This window comes from Monodelphis domestica, chromosome 2 (assembly GCF_027887165.1).
Source record: "Monodelphis domestica isolate mMonDom1 chromosome 2, mMonDom1.pri, whole genome shotgun sequence".
Lineage (NCBI taxonomy): Eukaryota > Metazoa > Chordata > Mammalia > Didelphimorphia > Didelphidae > Monodelphis > Monodelphis domestica.
Window position 1 is genome coordinate 358508073 of NC_077228.1, and position 11151 is coordinate 358519223.

The following is an 11151-nucleotide window of genomic DNA, read 5'->3' on the forward strand; positions in this document are numbered from 1 at the left end:
AAACATAAAGAAGGAAACCATAAGTAAATTGGGTAAACACAGAATAGTATACATGTCAGACCTTTGGGAGGGGAAAGGCTTTAAAACCAAGCAAGATATAGAAAGAATCACAAAATGTAAAATAAATAATTTTGACTACATCAAACTAAAAAGCTTTTGTACAAACAAAACCAATATAACTAAAATCAGAAGGGAAACAACAAATTGGGAAAAAATCTTCATAGAAACCTCTGACAAAGGTTTAATTACTCATATTTATAAAGAGCTAAATCAATTGTACACAAAATCAAGCCATTCTCCAATTGATAAATGGGCAAGGGAAATGGATAGGCAGTTCTCAGATAAAGAAATCAAAACTATTAACAAGCACATGAAGAAGTGTTCTACATCTCTTATAATCAGAGAGATGCAAATCAAAACAACTCTGAGGTATCACCTCACACCTAGCAGATTGGCTAACATAACAGCAAAGGAAAGTAATGAATGCTGGAGGGGATGTGGCAAAGTAGGGACATTAATTCATTGCTGGTGGAGCTGTGAACTGATCCAACCATTCTGGAGGGCAATTTGGAACTATGCCCAAAGGGCGACAAAAGAATATCTACCCTTTGACCCAGCCATAGCACTGCTGGGTCTGTACCCCAAAGAGATAATGGACACAAAGACTTGTACAAAAATATTCATAGCTGCGCTCTTTGTGGTGGCCCAAAACTGGAAAATGAGGGGATGCCCATCAATTGGGGAATGGCTGAACAAACTGTGGTATATGTTGGTGATGGAGTACTATTGCGCTAAAAGGAATAATAAAGTGGAGAAGTTCCATGGAGACTGGAACAACCTCCAGGAAGTGATGCAGAGCGAGAGGAGCAGAACCAGGAGAACATTGTACACAGAGACAAACACACTGTGGTATCATCGAACGTAATGGACTTCTCCATTAGTGGCTGTGTAATGTCCCTGAACAACTTGCAGGGACCCAGGAGAAAAAAAACACCATTCATAAGCAAAGGATAAACTATGGGAGTGGAAACACCGAGAAAAAGCAACTGCCTGAATACATAGATTGAGGGGACATGACAGAGGATAGACTCTAAATGAACACTCTAATGCAAATACTATCAACAAAGCAATGGGTTCAAATCAAGAAAACATCTAATGCCCAGTGGACTAACGCGTCGGCTATGGGGGGTTGGGGGGGGGAGGAAAAGAAAATGATCTATGTCTTTAACGAATAATGCTTGGAAATGACCAAATAAAATATATTTAAAAAAAAAAAAAGAAATAGCATCTTTCCCTCTACCTTCAGTTCTCTAGTCAATCATAGTTTTACATCAATCTCTTCCACATAAATGGACACTCTACTACATGCTACTCTTCTGCCTTGGAAGCCATACTTAGCATCTATTCTAAGACAAATGATAAGGGTTTAAAAAACCAACCAGCAAGTACAGATAAAATGAATGTAGATAAGATTCAAGGGAAAGCAATAAGTTGGGGAAACCTTTATAGACAGTTTCTTGAATGGAGATCTCATATCAAAATTATATAGAGGACTTCCGGTTAAGATGGCGGCTTAGAGAAAGCTGAAGTTCAGATCTCCGGAAAACCCTTCCCGACCGATCTCAAACTAGAAGCTCCTAAGGCGCCGAAATTCAAAACGATCAACAGCACAGACCCTGGGAACCCTCCTCCTGGACCTGGACCCGGTTCAAAAGGTACGGCTCCCCTTAAAAGCCAGAACCCGAGATCCCTCGGACCTCAGGGGTAGGAGCGCAGAGTCCAAGGCTCCCGGAAGCGGCAGCCGCGCCGGGCTCAGAGAGCAGGGTCTGAGGAACAACAACCCTCAGGGTCTTCTACCCAAGTCCCAGTCCGGGTGAAAGTTACTGCCTGGGGCCTCCGCTGCAGAGAGCTGGTCAAAACAACAGCAACCCTCAGGGCGGGCAAGACAGCCTCACGGGCTGGATCCTGCTATCCAAGTCTCAGTGAAAGTCTGTGCTCTCGGAGCTTGGGGAAGCAGCAGCCCATCCCCCCGCAGGCCTACGAAACAGCCTCACGGCCAGGGATTCTGAAGGCAACTTCCGGAAATCGAGCCAGGGGGAGAGTGTGGCCTCGTGGTCCGACCCTTCCATTCCAGTTCCAGTGAGGCATATTCAGTTTAACCCAGGGAACGCTCATAGAATCAACATCTGCCCAGGACTAAAGCCTCTGATCACCAGACAAAGACAAGAAAAGCCAATCCTCCACGTTCAGAGATGACAAACTCCACAGAAGCACAGAAGCCCCAAAATACCAAGAAAAATAAGAAGAAAGGGGCGACTCTGGACACATTCTATGGAGCCAAAATACAAAATACAGAACAGATAGAAGAGGATATACAAGAAAATTCTCCAAAATCTCCCAAAGGAAATAGAAACTCTCCACAAACCCATGAAGAATTTGAATCAGAAAGGACCAAAAAGATGGAAGCCCTCTGGGAGGAAAAGTGGGAAATGATGCAAAAGAAATTCACGCATCTACAAAACCAGTTTGACCAAACTGTAAAAGAAAACCAGGCTTTAAAGCAAGAACTAATAAAGCAAAGCCAAAACACCAAGAAATTAGAAGAGAACATAAAATATCTCACCGACAAGGTGATAGATCTGGAAAACAGGGGGAGAAGAGAAAATTTAAGAATAATTGGACTCCCAGAAAAGCCAGAAATAAACACCAAACTGGACATGGTGATACAAGATATAATCAAAGAAAATTGCCCAGAGATTCTAGAACAAGGGGGCAATACATCCACTGACAGAGCTCACAGAACACCTTCTACACTAAACCCCCAAAAGACAACTCCCAGGAATGTAATTGCCAAATTCCAAAGCTATCAAACAAAAGAAAAAATCCTACAGGAAGCCAGAAAAAGACAATTTAGATATAAAGGAATGCCAATCAGGGTCACACAAGACCTTGCAAGTTCTACGCTGAATGATCGTAAGGCATGGAACATGATCTTCAGAAAGGCAAGAGAGCTGGGTCTCCAACCAAGAATCAACTACCCAGCAAAACTGACTATATACTTCCAAGGGGAAGTATGGGCATTCAACAAAATAGAAGACTTCCAACTTTTTGCAAAGAAAAGACCAGAGCTCTGTGGAAAGTTTGATACCGAAAATCAAAGAGCAAGGAATACCTGAAAAGGTAAATATTAAGGAAAGGGGAAAAATGTTATCTTCTTTTACTCAAACTCTCTTCTATAAGGACTACATTTATATCAACCTATGTATACTAATATGTGGGGAAAATGTAATGTATAAATAGGGGGTAAAGAAAGACCAAATAGAATAATGGTTCTCACACAAAGATTCACAGGGGAAGGGGAGGGGAAGAAAACTCCTATAAGAAGGAGAGGAAGAGAGGGGGGGGGGGTTTACTTAAACCTCAATCTCAGGGAAATCAACTCTGAGAGGGAAAAACATCCAGATCCATTGGGATCTTGAATTCTATCTTACCCAACAAGGGTAAGGAGAAGGGAAAACCAAGGGGGGGAGGGGGAGAGGGAGAACAAAAAGGGAGGGCAAGAGAGGGGGGAGGGGGAGGGAACAAAAGGGAGGGACTAAAAAGGGAAACATCAAGGGAGGGGACAAGGGGGACTGACTCAAAGTAAATCACTGGACTAAAAGGTAGAGCCGAAGAAGAAAAGGTTAGAATTAGGGAAGGCAATCAAAATGCCAGGGAGTCCACAAATGACAATCATAACTTTGAACGTGAATGGGATGAACTCACCCATAAAACGTAGACGAATAGCAGAATGGATTAGAATCCAAAACCCTACCATATGTTGTCTTCAAGAAACACACATGAGGCGGGTTGACACCCACAAGGTCAGAATTAAAGGATGGAGTAAGACCTTCTGGGCCTCAACTGATAGAAAGAAGGCAGGAGTGGTAATCATGATATCTGATAAAGCCAATGCAAAAATAGACCTGATCAAAAGGGATAGGGAAGGTAATTATATTTTGTTAAAAGGGACTCTAGACAATGAGGAAATATCATTAATCAACATGTATGCACCAAATAATATAGCACCCAAATTTCTAATGGAGAAACTAGGAGAATTGAAGGAAGAAATAGACAATAAAACCATACTAGTGGGAGACTTAAACCAACCATTATCAAATTTAGATAAATCAAATCAAAAAATAAATAAGAAAGAGGTAAAAGAAGTGAATGAAATCTTAGAAAAATTAGAATTAATAGACATATGGAGAAAAATAAATAGGGATAAAAAGGAATACACCTTCTTCTCAGCACCACATGGCACATTCACAAAAATTGACCATACATTAGGTCACAGAAACATAGCACACAAATGCAAAAAAGCAGAAATAATGAATGCAGCCTTCTCAGATCACAAGGCAATAAAAATAATGATTAGTAATGGTACATGGAAAACCAAATCTAAAACCAATTGGAAATTAAACAATATGATACTCCAAAACCGTTTAGCTAAAGAAGAAATCATAGAAACAATTAATAATTTCATCAAGGAAAATGACAATGGCGAAACATCCTTTCAAACCTTTTGGGATGCAGCCAAAGCGGTAATCAGAGGCAAATTCATATCCCTGAAAGCTCATATTAACAAACAAGGGAGAGCAGAGATCAATCAATTGGAAATGCAATTGAAAAAACTCGAAAGCGATCAAATTAAAAACCCCCAGCAGAAAACCAAATTAGAAATCCTAAAAATTAAGGGAGAAATTAATAAAATCGAAAGTGATAGAACTATTGATTTAATAAATAAGACAAGAAGCTGGTACTTTGAAAAAACAAACAAAATAGACAAAGTACTGGTCAATCTAATTAAAAAAAGGAAGGAAGAAAAGCAAATTCACAGCATTAAAGATGAAAAGGGGGACAGCACCTCCAATGAGGAGGAAATTAAGGCAATCATTAGAAATTACTTTGCCCAATTATATGGCAATAAATACACCAATTTAGGAGAAATGGATGAATATATACAAAAATACAAACTGCCTAGACTAACAGAAGAGGAAATAGAATTCTTAAATAATCCCATATCAGAAATTGAAATCCATCAAGCCATCAAAGAACTTCCTAAGAAAAAATCCCCAGGGCCTGATGGATTCACCTGTGAATTCTATCAAACATTCAGAGAACAGTTAACCCCAATACTATACAAACTATTTGACATAATAAGCAAAGAGGGAGTTCTACCAAACTCCTTTTACGACACAAACATGGTACTGATTCCAAAACCAGGCAGGTCAAAAACAGAGAAAGAAAACTATAGACCAATCTCCCTAATGAATATAGATGCAAAAATTTTAAATAGGATACTAGCAAAAAGACTCCAGCAAGTGATCAGAAAGATCATTCACCATGATCAAGTAGGATTCATACCAGGGATGCAGGGCTGGTTCAACATTAGGAAAACCATCCACATAATTGACCACATCAACAAGCAAACTAGCAAGAACCACATGATTATCTCAATAGATGCAGAAAAAGCCTTTGATAAAATACAACACCCATTCCTATTAAAAACACTAGAAAGCATAGGAATAGAAGGGTCATTCCTAAAAATAATAAACAGTATATATCTAAAACCAACAGCTAATATCATCTGCAATGGGGATAAACTAGATGCATTCCCAATAAGATCAGGAGTGAAACAAGGATGCCCATTATCACCTCTACTATTTGACATTGTACTAGAAACACTAGCAGTAGCAATTAGAGAAGATAAAGAAATTGAAGGTATCAGAATAGGCAAGGAGGAGACCAAGTTATCACTCTTTGCGGATGACATGATGGTCTACTTAAAGAATCCTAGAGATTCAACCAAAAAGCTAATTGAAATAATCAACAACTTTAGCAAAGTTGCAGGATACAAAATAAACCCACATAAATCATCAGCTTTTCTATATATCTCCAACACAGCTCAGCAGCAAGAACTAGAAAGAGAAATCCCATTCAAAATCACCTTAGACAAAATAAAATACCTAGGAATCTATCTCCCAAGACAAACACAGGAACTATATGAACACAACTACAAAACACTCGCCACACAACTAAAACTAGACTTGAACAATTGGAAAAACATTAACTGCTCATGGATAGGACGAGCCAATATAATAAAAATGACCATCCTACCCAAACTTATTTATCTATTTAGTGCCATACCCATTGAACTACCAAAATACTTCTTCACTGATTTAGAAAAAACCATAACAAAGTTCATTTGGAAGAACAAAAGATCAAGGATATCCAGGGAAATAATGAAAAAAAACACATATGATGGGGGCCTTGCAGTCCCAGACCTCAAACTATATTACAAAGCAGCAGTCATCAAAACAATTTGGTACTGGCTAAGAAACAGAAAGGAAGATCAGTGGAATAGACTGGGGGAAAACGACCTCAGCAAGACAGTCTACGATAAACCCAAAGATCCCAGCTTTTGGGACAAAAATCCACTATTCGATAAAAACTGCTGGGAAAATTGGAAGACAGTGTGGGAGAGACTAGGAATAGATCAACACCTCACACCCTACACCAAGATAAATTCAAAATGGGTGAGTGACTTAAACATAAAGAAGGAAACCATAAGTAAATTGGGTAAACACAGAATAGTATACATGTCAGACCTTTGGGAGGGGAAAGGCTTTAAAACCAAGCAAGATATAGAAAGAATCACAAAATGTAAAATAAATAATTTTGACTACATCAAACTAAAAAGCTTTTGTACAAACAAAACCAATATAACTAAAATCAGAAGGGAAACAACAAATTGGGAAAAAATCTTCATAGAAACCTCTGACAAAGGTTTAATTACTCATATTTATAATGAGCTAAATCAATTGTACAAAAAATCAAGCCATTCTCCAATTGATAAATGGGCAAGGGAAATGGATAGGCAGTTCTCAGATAAAGAAATCAAAACTATTAACAAGCACATGAAGAAGTGTTCTACATCTCTTATAATCAGAGAGATGCAAATCAAAACAACTCTGAGGTATCACCTCACACCTAGCAGATTGGCTAACATAACAGCAAAGGAAAGTAATGAATGCTGGAGGGGATGTGGCAAAGTAGGGACATTAATTCATTGCTGGTGGAGCTGTGAACTGATCCAACCATTCTGGAGGGCAATTTGGAATTATGCCCAAAGGGCGACAAAAGAATATCTACCCTTTGACCCAGCCATAGCACTGCTGGGTCTGTACCCCAAAGAGATAATGGACACAAAGACTTGTACAAAAATATTCATAGCTGCGCTCTTTGTGGTGGCCCAAAACTGGAAAACGAGGGGATGCCCATCAATTGGGGAATGGCTGAACAAACTGTGGTATATGTTGGTGATGGAATACTATTGTGCTCAAAGGAATAATAAAGTGGAGAAGTTCCATGGAGACTGGAACAACCTCCAGGAAGTGATGCAGAGCGAGAGGAGCAGAACCAGGAGAACATTGTACACAGAGACTAATACACTGTGGTATAATCGAACGTAATGGACTTCTCCATTAGGGGTGGTGTAATGTCCCTGAACAACTTTCAGGGATCCAGGAGAAAAAAAAACACCATTCATAAGCAAAGGATAAACTGTGGGAGTGGAAACACCGAGAAAAAGCAACTGCCTGAATACAGAGGTTGAGGGGACATGACAGAGGATAGACTTTAAATGAACACTCTAATGCAAATACTATCAACAAAGCAATGGGTTCAAATCAAGAAAACATCTAATGCCCAGTGGACTTACGCGTCGGCTATGGGGGGTGGGGGGGAGGAAAAGAAAATGATCTATGTCTTTAACGAATAATGCTTGGAAATGATCAAATAAAATATATTAAAAAAATTATATAGAGAATTATGTCAAATATATAAAAATATGAGCCATTTCCCAATGGATAAATAATTTAAAAATTATGAATAAACAGTTTTTAGGTGAATAAATCAAAGCTATATCTAACTGCGGAAAAAAATTTCTAATCATTATTGATTAGAGAAATGCAAATCAAAACAATTCTAGAGCTATCGTCTTACATGTATCAGATTGACTAAAATGATAAAAGGCAAAATGACAAGTACTGTAAGATAATGAAAAATCAGGATGTTAATTCAGTATTGGTGGAACTGTAAACTGATCCAAATATTTTAGAGAGGAATATGGAATTATACTCAAACATTTATAAAATGATATATATATTTTGACCCAGAAATACCAGTATTAAGTTTATTTTCTAAAGTTATCAAGAAAAAAAGGAAAATAAACTATGAATTCTAAAATATTTATAGCAGCTCTTTTTGTGGTGGCAAATAACTGGAAACCAAAGGAATGTCCATCAACTGAGAAATGTCTGAACAAGTTGTGGTGTATGATTGGAATGAAAATCTATTGTGCTCTAAGAAATGGCAGACTGGATCTTCACAAAAAACCCCTGAAAAGGCTTAAATGAAGAGATTCATAGTGAAGTAAGTAGAACCAGGAGAATATAGTACATAATAACAATAATAATTTATGGTGATCAATTGTGAATGGCTTAACTCTTATCAGCTGGCAAGTATCCAGGTGAGACTCATGGGATTCATGGTGAGAAAGGATATCCACCCCCATAGAAGGAATAGACAGAGTTTGAATGCAGATTGAAAAATGCTATTTTTCATTTCCTCCATGAATTTTTTCCAAGGGTAGGAAATATTTCACAACATGATGAGCATATATATTATATGATAATTTATGCACAATCTATATCATATTACCTGCTTCATGGGAATGTGGGAAGAATAAAAGTGAGGGTGAAAAAAAGAATAAAATAGAATAAAAATAATGTATTACATTCATTATAACATAATTTATTACATATTTATTACAAATCATATGGATTATATTATTGTTATGTTATATATTATAATGTATAGTATATATGTGTGTGTGTGTGTGTGTGTGTATAAATGGTAATAAAAAACAAACAACAATTTTACCTTGGCTTTAAGGTTGCTGTGCCCCATGATTTCTATTTTTTTAACAATGAGCAAAGGGACCCTTGTTCAAGTGTGTTTATATTAAAACATTACAAATTTTAGAATATAATATAAGATGGAATAAGAATTTTGTAAAGTAATTCATTATGGGAGTAAGAAATTGTTTGCAAAGTTATATAAGTATTATGGGAAAAACAATAATGACCATATTATTTTTCAAAGACTAAATAAAGACAGAAAGGAGAGGATAGAGCAGTTTAAATATTTTATAACTATTTAGATTCTAGAATGAGTTTTTTTTTCCTTTTTGGTTTCATGGACCCCTTTGGAAGTGTGGTGAAGTCTTTGGACTACTCAGAGCAATATTTTTAAATGCATTAAAAAACAAGCAGACATAGGATCACAAAGGAAACCAATTATTTTGAATGAAGCATAGTTATTAAATATTTTTTAAAAGTTCATGGACCCCATGTTAAGAGCTCTTGACTTAGATAACTTGGTTTATGCAATATATGTTTCCTGTATTAACTCTTTGCATGCTATTTGCATACTTACAAGATATTTGTTTTTATCTACTTGGGGGAAGTGGCTACCAAAATGAAGATTGGCTAACTTTCTTCATTTTTCTTCTGTCCCATAGGACTTACTGCTTTCATAAGAATGCATTATTCAATTTTAGAATATATGATACCAAAGGGATTATTAATTCCATCAACTGAAAGATGGCCAAAGTGTTATTCTGCATCACTCTGTGACCAATAAGGAAAAACTACTTGATATAGCCATGATAGGAATGAAACACACACCCATATAGATACACATAAATAATCTCAGATATGGCATATACTTTAGATGCCATGTATTTCTTTCTTGATTTAAGCATGAATAGGCAAGTGGTTTCATTGCCTTTGCTTTAATACCTCCATTGCTAGAGAACTCACTATTTCTGAATAAAATCCTTCAATTTTAGAAAGATCTAATTGTAGAAAACTCTTTCATAAATTTGCCTAGTTGCAGATTCCAGCTGTTTCTCTTGGTTCCTCCCTGTGCAGTTAAATAGAAAAAAGAAAATAGGAAAAAAAAATAGAAATTAAACCCCTCTTTGGTAAAAACAATTCTTTAAAAAACTGATCATGTCCTGCTCCTCATAAGTCATCTTTTCTGTGGAGTGAATACCTTTCAATTTCTCCTCACATGGGTTAAACTTGAGGTCCTTCCCTATTCTGACTGCTTCCTTCTGAATTCTCTTCTCTCTATTCTTTTCCTTTCTAAAATGTAGGGCTCACAATTCAACACTGTCCCTGCTAAAGTGATCTGACTAGGAGACAGTAAAATGAGATGATTAATTTCTGGACTATTTTTTTTCTTAATTCAGTCTAAGATTGCATTAATTGGCAGCCTTGGCTGACTATCAATTCATTTAAAGCTTGAATTGCACTTCAAATCCCTAGGATTCTTAATTTTGTTTTTCAGATAGATTCCTTTCTAATTCTCTTCTTGTAAAGTTTTAAATTCAAGTATATTGACATGGGCACTGTACCCCAGAAACCCAGGCAAACTATTATCAGGGAAACGCCCTTGTTTTGCCTCCTCCTGACTCTGAGCCTAAAAACACCCAATGACCCCTTTAGGGTTCTGAGATGACTATCTTCCTTTGATCCTCCTCTAGATGGACAGAAAGACGCACCTTCAGGCCACACCTCGATCCTATCAGACATCTGTTTGTTCCCTAAAACTAAGGAATCTTTATATCCCCAGGCAGACCCCAGTATGATCACCCCACCTCATGCCTGAGTGACTAACTCTGTTGTAAAAAGTATAAAATCCCGAGAACTGATGTCATCTGGGGGAAACAGCCTTTCCTTTCATGCTGTCCTCCAAGGAACTGCTCCCCATCTTGCTGTTCCACCTTGCTATCCTCCTGGCCACTCTCAATATTACTTTCTAAATTAAAAAATCTCTTTTTTGTTTTTAAGCTGTTTTGGAGTCTTGCATGCTTGCAAATATCCTTCCTGCCCATAACATTTATTAGTTTACATTTATGTCTCTTCTATTTCCTCATATATTTGTCTTATTAAGTCAATATATTAGTTTGGTTACATGAACTGAGAATTAATTGACCTATTGAAATCAAATAATAAATAGTCATTAATGGGTAAAAATTAA